Below are 18,785 nucleotides of genomic sequence, written 5' to 3'. Positions count from 1 at the left end.
GAAGGAAATAATGAGATCAGAACAGAAATACATGAAACAGACACTAAAAAGGCAACAGAAGAGATGAAATTAAGAGTTGGTTTTTGAAAAGATGAATAAAACTGACAAACCTTTAGCTAAACTCACCAAGAAAAGAAGAGAGGACTCAAAATCAGTATTGAAGGAGGAAACATTAAAACTGATACCTTAGAACTACAAAAAAGAATAAGAGACTGGGGCTTCCCTGGTGGTGCAGTGGTTAAGAATCCGCCTGCCAATGCAGGCAACACGGGTTCGAGCCCTGGTCCGGGAAGATCCCACATGCCACAGAGCAACTAAGCCCGTGCACCACAACTACTGAGCCTGTACTCTAGAGCCCGTGAGCCACAACTACTGAGCCCATGTGCCACAACTACTGAAGCCCACGCACCTAGAGCCCATGCTCCACAACAAGAGAAGCCACTGAAATGAGAAGCCCATGCACTGCAACAAAGAGTTGCCCCCACTCACCACAACTAGAGAAAACCTGCGCACAGCAATGAAGACCCAATGCAGCCAAATAAATAAATAAATAAAATTAAATTTAAAAAAAAGAACAAGAGACTATGAACAATTATACCAACATATTGGACAACCTAGAAGAAATGGAAAAATTTCTGGAAACATACAAGCTACCAAGAATCAATCATAAAGAAATGGAAAATCTCAAGAGAATGAGTATTAGTAACAAGATTGAATCAGTAACAACTGATTCTCCCAACAACAGAAGTCCATGATCACCAGCTTCATTGGTGAATTTTATCAAACATTTAAAGAACAATTAACCAATCCTTCTCACTCTTCCAAAAAACAAAGGAGGAGGGAATGCATCCAAAATGATTTTATAAGGCCAGTGTTAGCCTGCTATCAAAACCAGACAAGGACACTACAAGATAAACAAAATTACAGGCAAATATCCCTGATGAACACAGATGTAAAAATCCTCAACAAAACAGTAACAAATTGCATTCAACAATACATTAAAAGAATCATACACCATGATAAAATGGGATTTATCCCTGGGATACAAGGATGCTTGAACATCCGCAAATCAATGTGATGCATCACTTTAACAAAATGAAGGATCAAAAGTTATTTGATCATCTCAATAGATGCAGAAAAAGCATTTGACAAATTCAACATCCATTCATGATAAAAACTCTCAACAGAATGAGTACAGACAGAAAGTTTCTCAACATAAAAAAAGCCATATATGACAAGTCCACAGTTAACATCATACTCAACAGTAGAAAATTGAAAGTGTTTCCTCAAAGATTAGGAATAAGAAAAGGATGCCCACTCGACACTTTTATTCAACATAGTACTGGAAGTCCTAACCAGAGCAATTAGGTAAGAAAAAGAAATAAAATGTATCCACATTGGAAAGGAAGAAGTAAAACTGTCTCTATTTGTAGATGACATGATATATTTTATATAGAAGACCTAAAGACTGCACTAAAAACTGTTGGAACTAATAAAAGAATTCAGCAAAGCTGCAGGTCACAAAATCAATTTACAAAAATCTGTTGGGTTTCTATACAGTAACAACAAACTATCAGAAAGAGAAATTAAGAGAAAAAATTCCATTTTAATTGCATCAAAATAATAAAATATCTAAAAATAAATTTAACAAAGGAGGTAAAGACCTGTACATGGAAAATATACAACACTGATGAAAGAAGACACAAATAACCATTCATGGATTGGAAGAATTAAATTGTTAAAATGTCCACACTACCCAAAGCAATCTATGGATTCAATGAAATCCCTATCAAAATTCCAAAGGGATTTTTAACAGAAACAGAACAAACAATCCTAAAATTTGTATGGAACCACAAAGACCCTCAATAGCTGAAGTAACCTTGAGAAAGAACATAGCAGGAGGCATCATGCTTCCTGATTTCCAACTATATTATTACAAAGCTATAGCAATCAAAACAGTATGGTATTGGCATAAAAAACAGACACATAGACCAATGGAACAGAGAGCCCAGAAATAAACTCATATGTATGTGGTCAATTAATTTACAACAAAGGAGCCAAGAATATATAAGGCGGGGGACGTAAAGGAGAGTCTCTTCAAGAAATTATACTGGGAATACTGGACAGTCACATGCAAAAGAATGAAACTGGATCACTATCTTACACTGCACACAAACATCAACTCAAAATGGATTGAAGACTTAACAGAAGATATGAAATCATAAAACTCCTAGAAGAAAACTCCTTGACTTTGGTCTTGGCAATGATTTTTTTGGATTTGACATGAAAAACAAAGGAAGAACAAAAAATAAACAAGTGGGACTACATCAAACTAAAAAGTTTCTGCACAGCAAAGGAAACCATCAACAAAATGAAGAGGCAGTCTATGGCCTATGCACTGGGAGAAAATATTTGCTAATCATATGTCTGGTAGGAGGCTAATAACCAAAATATATAAAAACTCATATAATTCAATAGCAAAAAAGCCAAAAAAACAAAAACAAAACAATCTGATTAAGCTATGGGCAGAGGATCTGAACAGACATTTTTACAAAGACGACATACAGATGGCCAATAGATAAGTGAAAAGGTTCTCAACGTCGTTAATCATCATGGAGATGCAAATTGAAACCACAATGAGATATCACCCACACCTATTAGAATGGTTATTATCAAAATCACAAGAGAGAAAAAGTGCTGGCCAGGATATAGAGAAAAGGGAACACTTGTGCACTGTTAGTGGGAATGTTAATTGGTGCAGCCACTATGGAAAACAGTATGGAGATTCCTCAAAAAATTAAAAATAAAACTACCATGTGATCCAACAATTCCACTTCTGGGTATTTATCCAAAGGAAACTAAATAACTGTCTCCAAAAGGTTATCTGTGTCCCCATGTTCACCGCAGAATGATTCACGATAGCCAAGACATAGAAACAACTCACGTGTCCATTGATGTATGAATGGATAAAGAAAATGTGATATATATGTATATATATATGTGTATATATATATATATGAATTTTCTTCTTTTTTATGGCTGAATATTCATATATATATAAATATTATTCAGCCGCAAAAAAGAAGGAAATCCTGCCTTTTGTGACAACATGGCTGGACCCTGAGGGCATTTTTCGAAGTGAAATATGTCAGACAGAGAAAGACAAATACTGTGTTATTTCTTTCATATGTGGTATCTAAAAACACAAACTGAGCATAGATACAAAGAACAGACTGGTGTTTGCCTAAAGCAGGGGGTGAGGTGAAATGGGTGAAGGCAGTCAAAAGATGCAAACTTACAATTATAAGATAATGTCTTGGGATATAATATACAGCATGATAACTATAGTTAACAATACTGTATTGCATTTTGAAAGTTGCTAAGAGAGTAGTGTTAAAAGCTCTCATTATAAGAAAAAAACTGTAACCATGTGACATGACGGATGTTAATTAAACTTGTGGTAAACATTTTGCAATATATACATATGTCAAATCATTATGTTTCATACCATGGACTAATACAATGTTATTTATCAACTATATCTCAGTAAAAAATCAGAAAAAACATTTTAAGAGTATTAGTAAAAGTTCTAAGTGACTTTAAATGGCCTTGGGATGGAAAAAAGATTTTCTAAGCATTACCTAAAGTGAGAAAATGATAGCACTGACCTAAAATTTTACAATTTCTGTATGTAGAAAACCAGAACTGAAATTAAAAAGGAAATGACAAAATAGAAAAAAATACATAGACGTGGCTGACCACCACCCTGCCCCAATGAGGAAACAGACTCAGGATATAACAGGACACACACTAATGAAAAAGTGCCTCTCTAAGCTTTAAAAATGCTCTCTTGAATACTGGGAATCATGATAATGCATGGAAAGAGTTTAGGGCTGACCCAGCACTTGACATTTCTAATAAAAATGGTTTTACAATATTTATTAATGCATGTGTATGTGTTGGTTTATGTTTGTGTGTGCGTGTGTGTGTGTGCGTGCACGCACACGCACATGCACAAATACATCTACACAACCAACTCTCCCATTTTGCCCAGAACTGATCAGTTTGATAACTGAAAGCCCCAGGAAACTCCTCAGTCATCAAATTGGGACAGAAGGTCACCCTACTACATGCATACAGAGCAAAGGACATGGGAGAGTATGCACCAAGGTTTTAAGAGGACTTAATTCTGGGGAGGAAGTCTTATAGATTGCTTTTATTTTCTTTGTTATGCTTAGTTGTATATTCTAATTTCTTCATAAATGTGCTGGTTTCATGATAAGGAAAAAACCACATTCATTCCAATTTGACATTTAAAAAAAATTGAATAGAGCCTCTAGAACTATTAATCGCTATGGTATAATTCCCAAAATATAGGTCAGGTCAAATATTAGCAGTTCTTATAATATGAGAAAATCTTCCAGCCCAAAGACATGACATGCTATCAATTTACCAAAAATGTTCCCCATGCATGTTTTCTGTACTTTCACATCTTGACAATTAGCATGGAAAATCCAATATAATTGCTTTAATAAAAGGCATGCTATGCAGTTATATTAGCATGCAATGCTCTTAGTGCTGTCAGTAAAAATTGGAGATGCTCCACATTTCTATCCCGTTGAATGTACCGACATTTGTGATGTCATCATTTCAAAGACTGACTTATGTGCTAAAACTTTATCCATTACTTATGAGGATTATGTGATTAACTTTGTATCATAATGATAGATTTTTTGACTTATTCTTAAATTGAGGGGTTTTATTTTTATTTAATTTCCTTAAGAATTGGAACTGTTCCTAATTTAAATACATACTTGGAAATGTCTTTTTTTCTTTGTTTTTTTGTAGAGGAGATGGGTGAAGGTGGGTCCCAGATCTTTTGAGGAGGGAAAAGAAAAGGGTATTTTCATTATTCTTTTAGTACCCAGGGGCTGGGAGTTGCATGGAAGACAGATGTGGCAGGGAATGACAAACCATGGGGCAGCCTCTTCTTGTGACTAGGAAAAGCCTCACAATCCACACAAAGATCCCCCAGTACCAGGGGGATCATCTTTCATTTCCTTATTTAGTGCCAGCAAGCTGTTAATGGCTTGACTCAAGTCTTTCCAGTTACGGTATTTTTGAATACTTCTGCATGAGATTTAGAATGTCTGAGTTGTTAAGACAGAAAAAAATTTTTGGAACAGTGGAAGCACACAAGACAGCCTCTGATTCCCTAACTCTGCTTCCTAGAACTAAACTCAAAACACAGACACACATAGACAAAGACACACACACACACACACACACAGCTGCTGGCCAGGACCTCATGAAAACATAGACGTAACCCTGTAACTCGGTCCTATTCAGAAACCCATGCTCTCTGGTTTAAACAGCTCACCTACATGACCGGAATCCACTGAGCCATAATTCCAGATACATTTGAAATCCCATCTTTGGAATCTGGCACCATTTTGAATCAGGCCCTTACACTGACTGCCTCAGCTCCCTCTACAGAGAATTGCCTGTGCTTATCACTGTTGGCCTTAATTAAGGAGCCCAAATCAAGTATCTGGGATTACATTACTGCTCTATCAACTGCTCTCTGGCTTTGCCCAAGACAAAGGGTCTCTTTTCAGCAATTGCAGCTAATCAAAACCAAATTGAGCCACGGGCTTTACGGCTCTCCGAAACAAAACAAAAGCCAAGCCACACCAGAAAGTACTCCCCTCTTCATTGCCCCAAATGTGTCTCCTGAGTTGTCCCTTGTTTCTCACTCCTTTCCCCAACCACAGCCCCCTCCATATGCAAACTGAAAAAGAAGGCCACCAGGTAGACTTTTTGATGGATTCAAGAAAAACTTACTTTCTACCCACCATTATACTTTTTAGAGGAGCTCTATGGGGGGTATCTGGAATACCCCTTGGAGACGATACAGCTTTGTTTTCACAGAACTGCGGCAGAAAGTCACGCGAGTCCTTGAAGATGCACACAGGCTGGCAGCAAGCTGAGTTCTATGAACCGCTGTGAGCGAGTCTGGAGGAAAGTAAGCAGCATGGGAACAATCAGCCTGTAAAGTCTGCACCCAAAGCGAAGTGCTGGGGCTCAGGCCAACTCAAGAACCCAAGATTGAGGAACATACGAGCCAATGAGCGTGGGCAGTTGACCTCTTGTTTGAAGGGCTGTCACAAAGGCAGCTCATTAACCCACAAAAGATCCCACTTCCACATTCTCTGGTTTCTAAGCGTTGGCAGCAGCGTTCGTGTTCTTTTGGACCTTGTGGTGCACATCGTCTCTCTTCCCTCCCTCCTTCCAATCCATTACCCGGTCCCAACTGTTTCCTTTCTCCACAGTTAAGCAGCCATAGGCCTGGCTCCTGTAAAAGTGCCTCCCCAACCTTCCTACCTCTGTCTCCTCCTATTTTGTCTCATGCCTAGAAACAAAAATCATATTTCCTTAGTACATTTTCTTAACCTACTCTGTCCACAGAATCTACCACTGGCTCTCCATTGATTAAATTATATGCATTGTTTCGATTTAAAAAAATGATTAGGGATTAAAGGGGATTTTTACAATGCATTCCTTTCCCCCATCATTGAACAACTGTCATCTCCAATTACTGATACAAACAGCAGTGCCCACCCTCCTTCTCATCCCCTATCAACCACGGCTCCCACGGGCCCTGCCTTTGAGCCCAATGGGAGTGGATGGAGACAATGCCTCAGAGCTGCTGGGTTCTGAGACACAGCAAGTGTCGTGGCAGCACAGATGGAAACCCATTTTCAACTCAGACTCGAAGCAGAAAGTGACTGAACACCCCCCGCCCAAAGCTGTTTAAAACAACACACTGAGTATGTTAGTTGGACACAAAGAACCTCGTTGCCCAAAGAGAATAAAGCCTGCGAGGAGACTCCAAACACAGTTTAATCTAGGTAGAGAGAGAGAGAGACAGAGAGATGCAGCATCAATTTAAAGAGTCTAGCCAGTATTTGCAGAATACATGGGGAAAAGCAAAATCTTCCCTAAAAATCAATTCATGAAGATTCATCAGTTAGAGACTACACTGGGAGCAGTGACATAAGACTAGCTATTTTTTGGGTTTAGTTATAGGAACTTTGAAACAAACAAACAAAAAATCATAGCACAGCTGGTGCACAACAAATTCCTGGAGAAAGAAGATTCCAGACAAGAGTCTTTAACCCACCCAGGTTACTGCTATCATAGGTTCATGAATGAAGAAAAAGTAAAGATTGTCATCATAACCCACTAGATGTTCCTTTTAGCTTTGCGGGAGAGATCTGGCAAAATATATAGGCAATTGTATGTAGCTCTCATTTCTGAGCATGAGTTCAGCCATTCTCAGTAAATCCTTCTCTTGGATTTGTAAGACACCTGCTCCCCTCCTAGAAGGACTGGGTAGCTTCTCACTGACTCTTCCTAGAGGCCTCTGATTATTCAACTAGTCCATTTCATTTAAAAATCACAGAAATTTCTCTGAGGCCATCCCATTTCTTTCTAGCTCTGTATATAGAGATAGCACTAGTTATGTATATCTGCATATTTCTTAGTGTTTAAACATATTGATGTAATTTGGTCCCATATTCCAAGTAAAAGACTCTACCAGATACTATGAGGACACACAGTACATTATTCTTACCCCAAAGGGCTAACAATCTAGTAAGATGAAAGAAACGAGAAGTCAGGAGTTAGAGAATGATGAAGCAATTAAGAAATAACTCAGTCCTCGTGGAACTGCTCTGGCAATCAGAGGAAGAAACCCCACCGGGACTGGGTATTCTTGTGCTGTTTTTCCCTACATGCAGGAAGTTGCAATAATTTTCCTACTGAGTCTTGCTGGATGTTTTGGGTGTAGCCCCTTCACCTACCCCCAAAAATGGAAGTTTAGGTGTTGGGCCTGAGTTGTGATGTTCCATCCCCCAAACCTGGGAAGGGTGTTGGGGAAAAGGTCACCTGACCACTAGAGACCCAAGAACCAGCATCTTTGAGAGGAATTTAAGTCAGAAACCTATAGAACATCCAATGAGAAATTCAAAGAGGCTAGAATTAAAGAGAAGAGACGGAAAGAAAATATAAGTAGGAGGGTGACCCCTGGCTAGAAGCCAAGGAAGCCAGGGTAACTGAAACCAGAGGATGGGCACAGAGTCTGGGAACATTCTCCAGGTCAAAGAAAACAGTTGCAGTAGCTTTTATTAAAAGGGATTGCACCCATGGATTTTAGTGGGTTGAGTCATCAAAGGGCTTATTGAATGCAGACGCCACTTCCCACCAGGTGTGCCTCCTTCCCATCAGGAAGGGAGGGATGGAGCTTTCCTACAAGAGTGTACCCAGGGCCAACCCTAATGTTCCCTAGAACGTTTCTGAGGTGGAAGAAGAGTTCCTGCACCTACGTCTCTGACCCAGACACTTCCTAGTGGCTGATTTTAATGCTGTTGGATGCCCACAACCTCTTCCAGCACACACTTAGGGATGTGAGGTGGAGAAGGGAGTCTTGGGTCTTGGTGATCTAGAGAAGCATTAATAGAATGCATGGAGGTGTGAAGACCTTGAAGATAGCATCTCTTGTTACCTCAGAGACCCAGAAGTTGTGGTCTTCCAGCAGCTGGCTTGAGCAGAACGTACATTGTATCTGGAGGCCAGCCCAGACTCACAAATTCCCCCTTACTCCTTCTCCCCGGGGCCCAGCACTAGTTATAAAACTCCTTATATGTATATGGTAATAGCTTCCTTAATACTGACCAGCTGTTAGGGTAACAGTGGTGCCAGGGATGGCAGGGAACCAGCAGGAGTGGAATGATGACGGATACCAAAGGGAGGGCTCTGGCCAGCGAGCCACAGTGAGTCATTACAACTGAATTCTGTCGTGAATACAAAGAGCGTGTGTCTTTTTGAGTAAGAGGTGCTACTCTGGGGTTCTCATTTGAGTATCAGTTGATGCAACCCATATGGCTGATGGTCTGTGTACAGTAGGCAGACGGAACAAGAAGGTCTAGGACAGTGGGCTGTTTGGTCTGACAACAAAATCACCTGTGAAGTTAAGACTACAGATCATTGGGCCTCATCCTTGATCTACTGAATCAGACTATTCAGGGGTGGAGCCTTGGCGCACATACATTTTTTCAAACTCCACAAATGATTCTGGGGCATAGCCAGGGTGGTGAACTGCTGTTCTCGAACAATGCTTTACAACATTGGGATACAAAATGAGGACTGAATTCTGATATTATGTGGTCAGCTAAACTGGGAGATATTTGGGGCCAGGTAACCTGTGGGGATGTTATATGCTTAGGTCATCTGTGGAATCAGAAGGCCTTCTTGACAAACAGGGTGACAGCTCTTGATCCAGTGATGAGTGTACCTTCAGTATGGGGCTAACAGGCAAGGACTTCAAATTCTGTTTGAGATTATTTCCCTTTAGGTGGTACAGGGGAAAGAAGAATACATTTTAGTCTGCGCTCAAGCCTTTCCCCAAGAATATTATTTTGATTATCTTTTTTGGAAGAGAAATGAAAGTTACAGTGGACATGTTTAAAGTTAGATATTGATAGTGTTTTTAAAATATATCAATCAGAGAGAATCTTCTTGCCAGCTTGAGCTAGCCAGATACATCTCTTATCCCTAAGTATTTAATTCACTAAGTTAAATAAGGCGGCCCCAACAGGATTTGAATCACTGCTCTTCTGATTGGACTTGACTGAGTAAATAGGCCCATGGCTTGTACACACTTGCTATCAGAACAAGAGCCACCAGTGGAAACAAAGCTCAACTCTGATAACAGTGGGAGGGGAGGGACTTCCCTGGTGGTCCAGTGGGTAAGACTCCGCGCTCCCATTGCAGGGGGTCTGGGAGCGATCCCTGGTCGGGGAACTAGATCCCGCATGTACGCCACAACTAAGAGTCTGCATGGGGCTTCCCTGGTGGCACAGTGGTTGAGAATCTGCCTGCCAACGCAGGGGACATGGGTTCGAGCCCTGGTCTGGGAAGATCCCACATGCCGCGGAGCGACTAGGCCCGTGAGCCACAACTACTGAGCCTGCACGTCTGGAGCCCGTGCTCCGCAACAAGAGAGGCCGCGATAGTGAGAGGGCCGCGCACCGCAATGAAGAGTGGCCCCTGCTTGCCGCAATTAGAGAAAGCCCTCGCACAGAAACGAAGACCCAACACAGCCATAAATAAATAAATAAATAAATAAATAAATAAATAAATAAATAAATAAAATTAAAAAACAAACAAAAAAAGAGTCCGCATGCCGCAACTAAGAGATCCCACGTGCCACAACGAAGATCCAACACAGCCTAAATAAATAAATAAATATTAAAAAACAATGGGGGGAGGGGCAGGAGGCGGAGTGGAACACACTGTAAGAAAGCAGAGCTCTTTGAAAAGTGGGACGACCGCAGGAAACATGTCAGTTAAGACTCACCTTCTTCTGGAGGATATCCCCATAGGGAAAGCAAAGCAAAAATGTAATCCCAGCACAAGTCAAGCCAGGGTACAAGGAGATTATTAACCTTTGCTAGCCATGTAATCTCCCCCCATGAAAATATCCTCCTTGTAAGCTTGGGTAGAAGCACCTCTCGTAGATAGTTTACTGTTGCCACCACATCCTTCTTTAGCAAGCAGGTCACATTTCATTTTAAAGTGCCTGGTGTTGGGCTTCCCTGGTGGCGCAGTGGTTAAGAATCCGCCTGCCAAAGCAGGCGACACGGGTTCGAGCCCTGGTCCGGGAAGATCCCACATGCCGCGGAGCAGCTAAGCCCATGCACCACAGCTACCGGGCCTGCGCTCTAGAGCTCACGTGCCACAACTACTGAAGCCCGCGCGCCTAGAGCCCGTGCTCTGCAACAAGAGAAGCCACTGCAATGAGAAGCCCACGCACCACAATGAAGAGTAGTCCCTGCTCGCCGCAACTAGAGAAAGCCCGCGTGGAGCAACAAAGACCCAACGCAGCCAAAAATAAGTAAATAAAAATAAATTTATAAAGTCCCTGGTGTTAATTGCTTAATTTGACCAAGACGAGAATGGGTTCCAATGGTCCAAATTCTTCTAACTAACTCAGTCAATCCATGGACAGGTCCACTAGTTGGCCGCATAACGTAATGTCATGGCAGATATATGGCCACTCAAAGTTTGGTTGGATTGCATTTAATGTTTTGAATGGGCCCAGGGGTCAGCCGGGGTATTGCCATGGCACAGGCACAGTACATGGGCTCAGCCGCCCCAGGTTGCTATGTAGAACAATCCTTCCTCCATATTCTTTTGCACCCTCCAAATTTCATGACTGCCTCTTCAGTTCAGGGAGGGGCCATGACACATGTGCCATCACTTGGTTAGAGCGATAGCATGACAAAGTTTGGGGGCCAAAGGACTCCCTGTGAGGACACTTGGGAGCCCAGATATCTGTTGACTAAGTATATTAGTCAGACTTCTCCAGAGAACAGAACCACTAGGATGTACTGCGTGTGTGTGTGTGTGTGTAGATAGATAGTGTGTACAAGAGGGAGAGTGAGAGAGGCTTCCCTGGTGGCACAGTGGTTAAGAATCTGCCTGCCAATGCAGGGGACACGGGTTCGAGCCCTGGTCTGGGAAGATCCCACATGCCGTGGAGCAATTAAGCCTGTGTGCCACAACTACTGAGCCTGCACTCTAGAGCCCACGAGCCACAACTACTGAAGCCCACGTGCCTAGATTCCATGCTCTGCAACAAGAGAAGCCACCACAGTGATAAACCTGCGCACCGCAACGAAGAGTAGCCCCCGCTCTCCGCAACTAGAGAAAGCCTGCATGCAGCAACGAAGACCCAATACAGCCAAAAAATAAATAAATAAACTTATTTAAAAAGAGTGAGAGAGAGAAGAGAGATGTATTTTATGGAATTGGCTCACACAATTATGGAGGCTGGCAAGACCAAAATCTGAAGGGTGGGCTCGCACGCTGGAGACCCAAGGAAGAGTTGGTGTTGCAGTTCAAGTCCAAAGGCTGTCTGCTGGCAGAATTTCCTCTTGCTTGGGGGAAGTCAATCTTTTGTTCTATTCAGGCCTTCAACTGATTAGGTGAGGCCCTCCCACATTATGGAGGGCAACCTGCTTTACTCAAAGTCCATCCATTTAAATGTTACTCGCATGCAAAACACCCTCACAGACACACCCAGAGTAGCGTTTGACCAAATATCTGGGCACTACAGCCCAGCCAAGTGGACACATAAAATTAACCACCACAGCGTCGAGTGGGCACCCTCATCGGCCTAGAAGACCGTCCCTCCTCAAGCATCAGAGAGTACCAGGTACAGGTAGTCAGTAACAGGGGTGTCCTTCTTTCCCACGTTGTAGAGGGGTGGCGAAAAGAACTAGATAGACCCCCCAATCCATCAGAACACCACCTGGCCAGAATGGTATTCATCCCCTCTGGAAGTCACAGTGTTAGAAAGAACGAGAGAGACTAATAGTGCCATTTGAAGAAAGTCCTTGTTGCCAGCGTGCGTTTGCATAGGGTCCTGAATGAGGATGGAGGGACACGTCGTGACCTCAGTGAGTAGGAGGAAATTGTCGGCTGTATGAGGGTGAGGCCAGGAGTGGTCTCACACAGCCCAAACCCCACTCTGCTTAAATATTTGCCTTTTCAGTGCTTTGAAGGCTGTACCCCAGGCTTTTGTTTACCATTTGTTTTCCCAGAAATCAAAATCCCTCTGGAAAAACTTAGTCACATTGTGGATTGTGTCCACCTTTATGAGTTTCACAGGAGTACACAACGAATGGGAGACAGTATCTTGTAGAAGAATTTGGCAAAAGAAGACTATTGTGACTCAATTCAGGGCAGTTAAGGTTACCACTGTCTCTCTACTGAAAAGCAATCCACACAAAGCCAGTAAAATCAACAGTAGAGCAGAGAAGAAGCCATTGTTACTGCTGCGGAGTAAACCACTTTAAGGGGTCTTGTCACGCCCTGCAGGCTTGGAAGTTCTGAGTTCCAAGTTTGCTTTCACTGAGCAAAGCAAACCAGCAATCTATAGACTTACATGACATGAACTAAATCAGACCAAGCCTAAGAGAAATGAGCTCAGTGACGATGTAACAGATGCCCCATCTCTTCTCTCCTTGATGGCTTGCAAACTCCTGAGGGCAGGGTCTTGGCTTTGTTCTCTGCTGTGTCCCCAGAATCTGGCACATCACAAGCTCTGCTCAGTAAACTTTTGTGGACTGACTGATTTGCTGATTAAATAAAGTTCAAAGCAATCTTTCTGTAAGTATGGACACAAATCACAGTGGTCAAAAAGGAACGAGACTTTTTGGTAGGAAAATTGGAATGTTCTTGGAGTGTTTAATTTTTGAAATGAATTTATTTATAAAATGGCCACCACCTCTGCCCGTCTGCTTGGCCCTCTGTAACGTGAGACTGGGGAATGGCATATTTACTTAGCACCCATGCAATGCTCTGGGGCACACTTGATAGGTAAATATGGCAGGGTGGGTAGCACCCAACCTATTCACAAGCCCTTTCCCTTCCTAGCAGAGAGACAGAAGTTCCTGGAAGAGTCTACCAGGTTGCTAATCTGCCTGGATTTTAACTCGTTGAGGGCAGAGACTGTATCTTATCCCCAGAACCTATCCTACTGCCTGACATATACAAAGTGTGCTCAGACGATGGCTATCAAATGTTTGTGTTCCATTTTTTCTTGTCCCACAAGGAGACTGGAACGTGGGGGGATTTCAGGAAGCCTGTGATAACAGAAAGCTGGTAAAGTGAGCAAAGCTGATTACAATGGAATATCAGAAAGAATTAAGAGGATTCACAGTCGATATTGACAAAGAGAGCAACATTTGAAGAGAATAACTAGAATATTGAGTAGGTGGAGGTGATAAGAAGACCAGAGTAAAGAAAGATAACCAGACCGCGAGTGAGTACTTACTTACACTGCCGGGATATAGAATAGATTCTGATTTATATAAAAAGATGGAGAGCAAGAGGTTGGGTCTTAAGGAGATTCAAAGAACATGGAAGGTAGAGTTCCCAATTTCAAAGAGCTTACACATTATACTTTGTGTGTGTCTCTGTGTGTGTGTCCACTGAGGCATTTTATTTGCACAGATGTATTACATCCCTAGAAAAAGAAGCCCAGGATTTTCCCTCCTGTGTGTTTTCATCTTGCTTCATGGTCCACGATGCCAGCTGAGGTTGGCAGTACAACGAAACCAAACTGACGTGAAGGGAGCAGGTTATTCTGCCATTTTCCCAGATCTTTGAGCTGCACATCAAGTCTAGGGCTGATCACTCCACACCTGCTTAGCCTGCCTGTGAGGTGCACAACAATTTTCCCAGCTCTGTGATCAACAATTTCAAACTCGCCAGCGTAACCACGCTCCATCATCACAGTTAGAAACTGCATGATGACCTCGGAGGATGGCCTAATGAGAACCTGGGGTTCACCTCTCTTTTCAGCATCGTAGATGCTCTTGAGAACATCAGCCAGGACCTTCGTGGGCACCATGAGAGTGACACGGAAAGATGGCAGAAAGCGACACTTTTTCATTAACGATAACCCGGACCAAGTGTCATAGCAAGAAATAATAATTTAATAATCAGGGATTATTATCAGCTTAAATAATACCTATAATATGAATATTATAATGTTATATACAAATGTATGTTATATATAAATATTATATATTTACAACTATATTTCATTTTCATAAACTAAGTCATAGGTTAAAAGCCCACAAGTAAACAACAAGGTCCTACTGTATAGCACAGGGAACTATATTCAATATCCTGTGATCAGCCATAATGGAAAAGAATATGAAAAAGAATGTGTGTGCATATATATATGTATATATATAACTGAATCACTTTGCTGTAGAGCAGAAATTAACATGACACTGCAAATCAACTACACTTCAATAAATTTTAAAAATAAAAATTCGGGCTTCCCTGGTGGCGCAGTGGTTAAGAATCCGCCTGCCAATGCAGGGGACACAGGTTCGAGCCCCGGTCCGGGAAGATCCCACATGCCACAGAGCAACTAGGCCCGTGAGCCACAACTACTGAGCCTGCGCGTCTGGAGCCCGTGCTCCGCAACAAGAGAGGCCGCGACAGTGAGAGGCCCGCGCACCGCGATGAAGAGTGGCCCCCGCTTGCCGCAACTAGAGAAAGCCCTCGCATAGAAACGAAGACCCAACACAGCCAAAAAAAAAAAAAAAAAAAAAAAATTCAAACTTAAAAAAACCCCACAAGTATATTTAAAATTTGCATTTGTCATCTTAAAACAGGAACTCAGGCTTTTAGTACTCTCAAATGAATAAGCCCTAAAATCGCCGTTTGAATGCTGCTGAAAACCCTCCAGCGCCTCTCAAAAGCCACCCATCACATTACAACTAACTATGAAGTGGACCCGAAATTAATGCCTGTGCTTTCATTCTTGCAGGGCAATGAATGTTGACGATTTGGGGGACATGAGTGCTTTGACAGTATGGACCTTTCTCCCAAGTTTATATAATTCTCTGTAGGTGGCTTTTGTTCACATAGACCAACCATTTAAAAGATGTGTAGTTGTGTGTTCCATGCAAAAATTAATGTGTACTTCCGGAAATAAAAATTGAACTAAATTAAAATTGACAAATAAAGAAAAATAAAATTTGAACTCTGCTCACATTTCAACGAGCAGCTGAATTTTGTTTTGCCTTGAAGAAGATGAAATTATAATGAGGTCTTGGTTAGAGTGATGTCCATGTCGGGGTAATGTCTGACATCTATTCAATTTTGACTTTTCTTTCTGGTGGCTGTAACTGCTGAAAAGTCCAATACACGAAACTCTTATGAGGTGTTCAATAAAATCAGAATTCTATAGTTCATTGTGAGACAGGCCTGGGACCCTTTGCTGCAGTGCTGCAATGCTTGCACCTGGACAAATGTCTCTTTGAGCTACAAAATACAAGTAAACTATAAGGGACTAAAAATAACTGTGTGCGTGCACAGTTGGGGCAAATTCTGGACAAAAGATACAAAAAGACCAAAAAAAGCCCAACTGCCACTTCTGAAGAGCCGCGAGCAAAAACAAGGTGTCAGGAGCAAAAGCGGGGTACTGCGCATGCCCCCTGCACTCAACACCGCAAAGTGGTGGGCAAAACACCTAAGCCACCCCTCCGGCCCGACCCCTGGACCCATCCCTACCCTCACCCCATACAGGGAACCAGCTTGCCTCCCTCAGCAAGGGAACTTGTTGCTTGTTCTCACTCCCCTCTGCTGCAGCAGGGGCCCTAATAAAGCCTTGCCTGAATTTCTTATCTGGCCTCCGATCAATTTCTATTGATTAAGGAGGCCAAGGACCCTGGTTGGTAACCACTGTGTTAGAAGAGCCCAGGCTTATGTCAAGATTCCCTGGAAACCCCAAATCTTTACATTTAACGAATGCCCCATCATTTCCTTTGTCTAGGAGGTGACCTTAGGAAAATCTGCAACCTTGATGTTGTCCTCAAAGATAAGAATTTTCTGAAAAGGAGACAAGTCATAAGCAGAGACCTTTGGGCTTATGCTGTTAGAAGCCTCCAACTTTCTCATCCCCTCACTCTCTCGTCTTCTCTTTCACAGCCCCTCAATCCTATTTGCTTCCATACTTGAGTCCTTGCCTATTCCCACCCATCAACAACTTTCTCCACAGAGTTCAACCGACTCTGTGTCCCTACGCAACAGCCAAGGAGGACCCCAATCCCACTGCTGCCAGAGAGAAGGACAGCAACCCAAGTGCAGTCTGAACCATTTCCCCCCAGAAGCACCGTTAACACCGTGGTTGAGTTTTGTGATAGACGGTTCCCTTACGAAGCCACTACGAGCAAACCAGGTGGGCTGGCCTTTGGGCTAATCCCATTTGTTCCTATCAAAAAATACGTTCCAAGTTCCACACAACCCATAAACACTGGCTTTGGTAGCACCGTGTGTTCAGAGCCCAGGCGCTGCTTTCAGAGGAAGTCACATTTGTACTAGACACGAGCTGCACCCTCTTTAGTTTTACTAGAACAGGGCAGAGATCCAGGTTTATTTCATTCCTGTGGGAATAAATATATGACTGAAGCCTATCCACGGCCCAAGTGTCAGATACAGAAGTTAACATTAAAAGAAATAAAAATGGAAGGTAAAATCTTCTAACCATCTGTTTTTTTTCCACTGCCAGGCAGATTTCTATTTTCTTAATATTTTGTTCTAAGAGCAGAGTGGAGAGCTGCCATTTTCACTGTGCTATCCTTTCAGCTAACAGGGAAGCTGAGAGCATCACGGGTTGTCTCAGATTAGAGAGCTAACTTTCCTCCCGACTGCCATCTTCCCAATTTGGTAAAAGTCGAGCCTTACTGGGCTACATCTCAACTGATTCCTAATTAGCTTTGGCCTTGTGTCCTTAGAGGCTAAGATCTCTGTAGAACATTAAGTTGGACATGGAGAGAATGTCCTTGGAAGTGTACACACTCAGACAGAGCGTAACTTCCCGTGCATTTTCAGGTCCTAAATCGCTTCACTAGTATCTCCACTCTTAGCTGCTAGTTAATGAGAATGAAGCCGCTGTTTTAAATCTGCTGGATAATGTATGACTAATTGAAGACATACAGGTTTATGTCTTGCCTCTCACATTATTATAATCTCGTGGTCCCGCCAAACGCACAAATCTTCATCACAGCAAGCTCTCTGTGTTTGTGGTGGCAAACCTCCAAAACAGTGTTGTTTGGCAAAAACAGGAGTGTTTTTAGCAACAAAATCCAAGACAATTGTGTGCTAAAACGTGAACCCAGTATAGTGAGGGCCAATTAACTGAGCATCTGTTACATCTGGGCCCAAGCTATTAACCGCAATCTTGATTATCTTCACGTGTAAAACAAAGGAATCCCAGGTCTAGGTGTATTTTACTTTTTTTATTTTTTTTTCACATAAATCAGAGATCCAAATTTGTTTGCAAATGCTCTCTGGACGTTTGAAGCCCTTTGGATAATTCAGTGGAGTATTTTGTTTGCTTCTGTTTTAGTTTCTCGTGAAATTTGTTCTTTAAAAGTCTACTTAAATGTTTAGGTTTATATGCCTAATATAAGAAATCATCTGTGTCAGATGGCACGATTCTGAATGAAACGAAAAGAAACTCCAAGTCAAAGTGACTTAATAAAGAGTATTTAGGACTCACGTACCTGAAAAGTCGAGGAGTGAGGAAGACATCAGACGCGGTGGAATTAGAACTTCAGCTCCGTTTATCTGTGCTTTCAGTTCCTCCTCCAGGATGGCTGCCAGCAACTGGGGTTACGAACCACCTCTTTCCTAACCTGGAGGAGAAAGCGCCTCACCTCGCATCTCTCGTTCTATAACCTGAACCAATCATAGTAGCTATTAGAATGACAGGCATTGATTGGTTTATGCCTGGGACACGAGCTTCATCCCCCACCAATCACATGGCCAGAAAGATGCACAGGCTGTTTGGCTTACGCCAATCAGAGCCTCGCCCTAGAGTTCCTGCTGGGTTCAGCCCACCTGAACCACCTCGATACTCTGCAGTGGGGTGGGGGTGGGGGTGGGGGTGGGGGTGGGGGTGGGGGCGGGGGGCTGTGGTTCACCCTAGAAATGGGAAAGAGGTGATGGATGCTGCAAAAGCGACTATTGAATGCCAACGGCACCATTTTCTTCAAAAAAAAAAGAAAAAAACTGCTTTTTCTTTTTCGAATTGTCAAGAGACTACAGATATTGTTTAGAAGGAGCATTTAATTTTTGTTAGAGTCGAAAGAGAAAGATAGAAATAGGACCGTATTTATCTACACAAAAGAACA

General features: G+C 42.4%; 1 long non-coding RNA gene and 2 pseudogenes across 3 annotated transcripts in view; all 3 read right to left on the bottom strand.

Annotated features, from left to right (window-relative positions):
• LOC309656440 (small nuclear ribonucleoprotein Sm D1 pseudogene) overlaps nucleotides 1–18,392 on the bottom strand; it is a 436,073-nt pseudogene extending 417,681 nt beyond the window's left edge. Inside the window, exon 1 of the transcript XR_014268286.1 lies at nucleotides 18,389–18,392. The product of XR_014268286.1 is annotated as a small nuclear ribonucleoprotein Sm D1 pseudogene (transcript). The remainder of the gene's footprint in view (nucleotides 1–18,388) is intronic.
• LOC309656462 overlaps nucleotides 1–18,785 on the bottom strand; it is a 1,106,578-nt gene that overhangs the window by 692,647 nt on the left and 395,146 nt on the right. The window lies entirely within an intron of this gene.
• LOC309656439 (small ribosomal subunit protein uS8 pseudogene) lies at nucleotides 2,987–18,505 on the bottom strand (annotated as a pseudogene). The gene has a single exon. The product of its transcript is annotated as a small ribosomal subunit protein uS8 pseudogene (transcript).

Source organism: Balaenoptera physalus (genome assembly GCF_965194825.1).
Source record: "Balaenoptera physalus genome assembly, chromosome: 2".
NCBI lineage: Eukaryota > Metazoa > Chordata > Mammalia > Artiodactyla > Balaenopteridae > Balaenoptera > Balaenoptera physalus.
The sequence above is the reverse complement of the archived record's forward strand: the minus strand, read 5'-3'. Positions and strand labels throughout refer to the sequence as shown.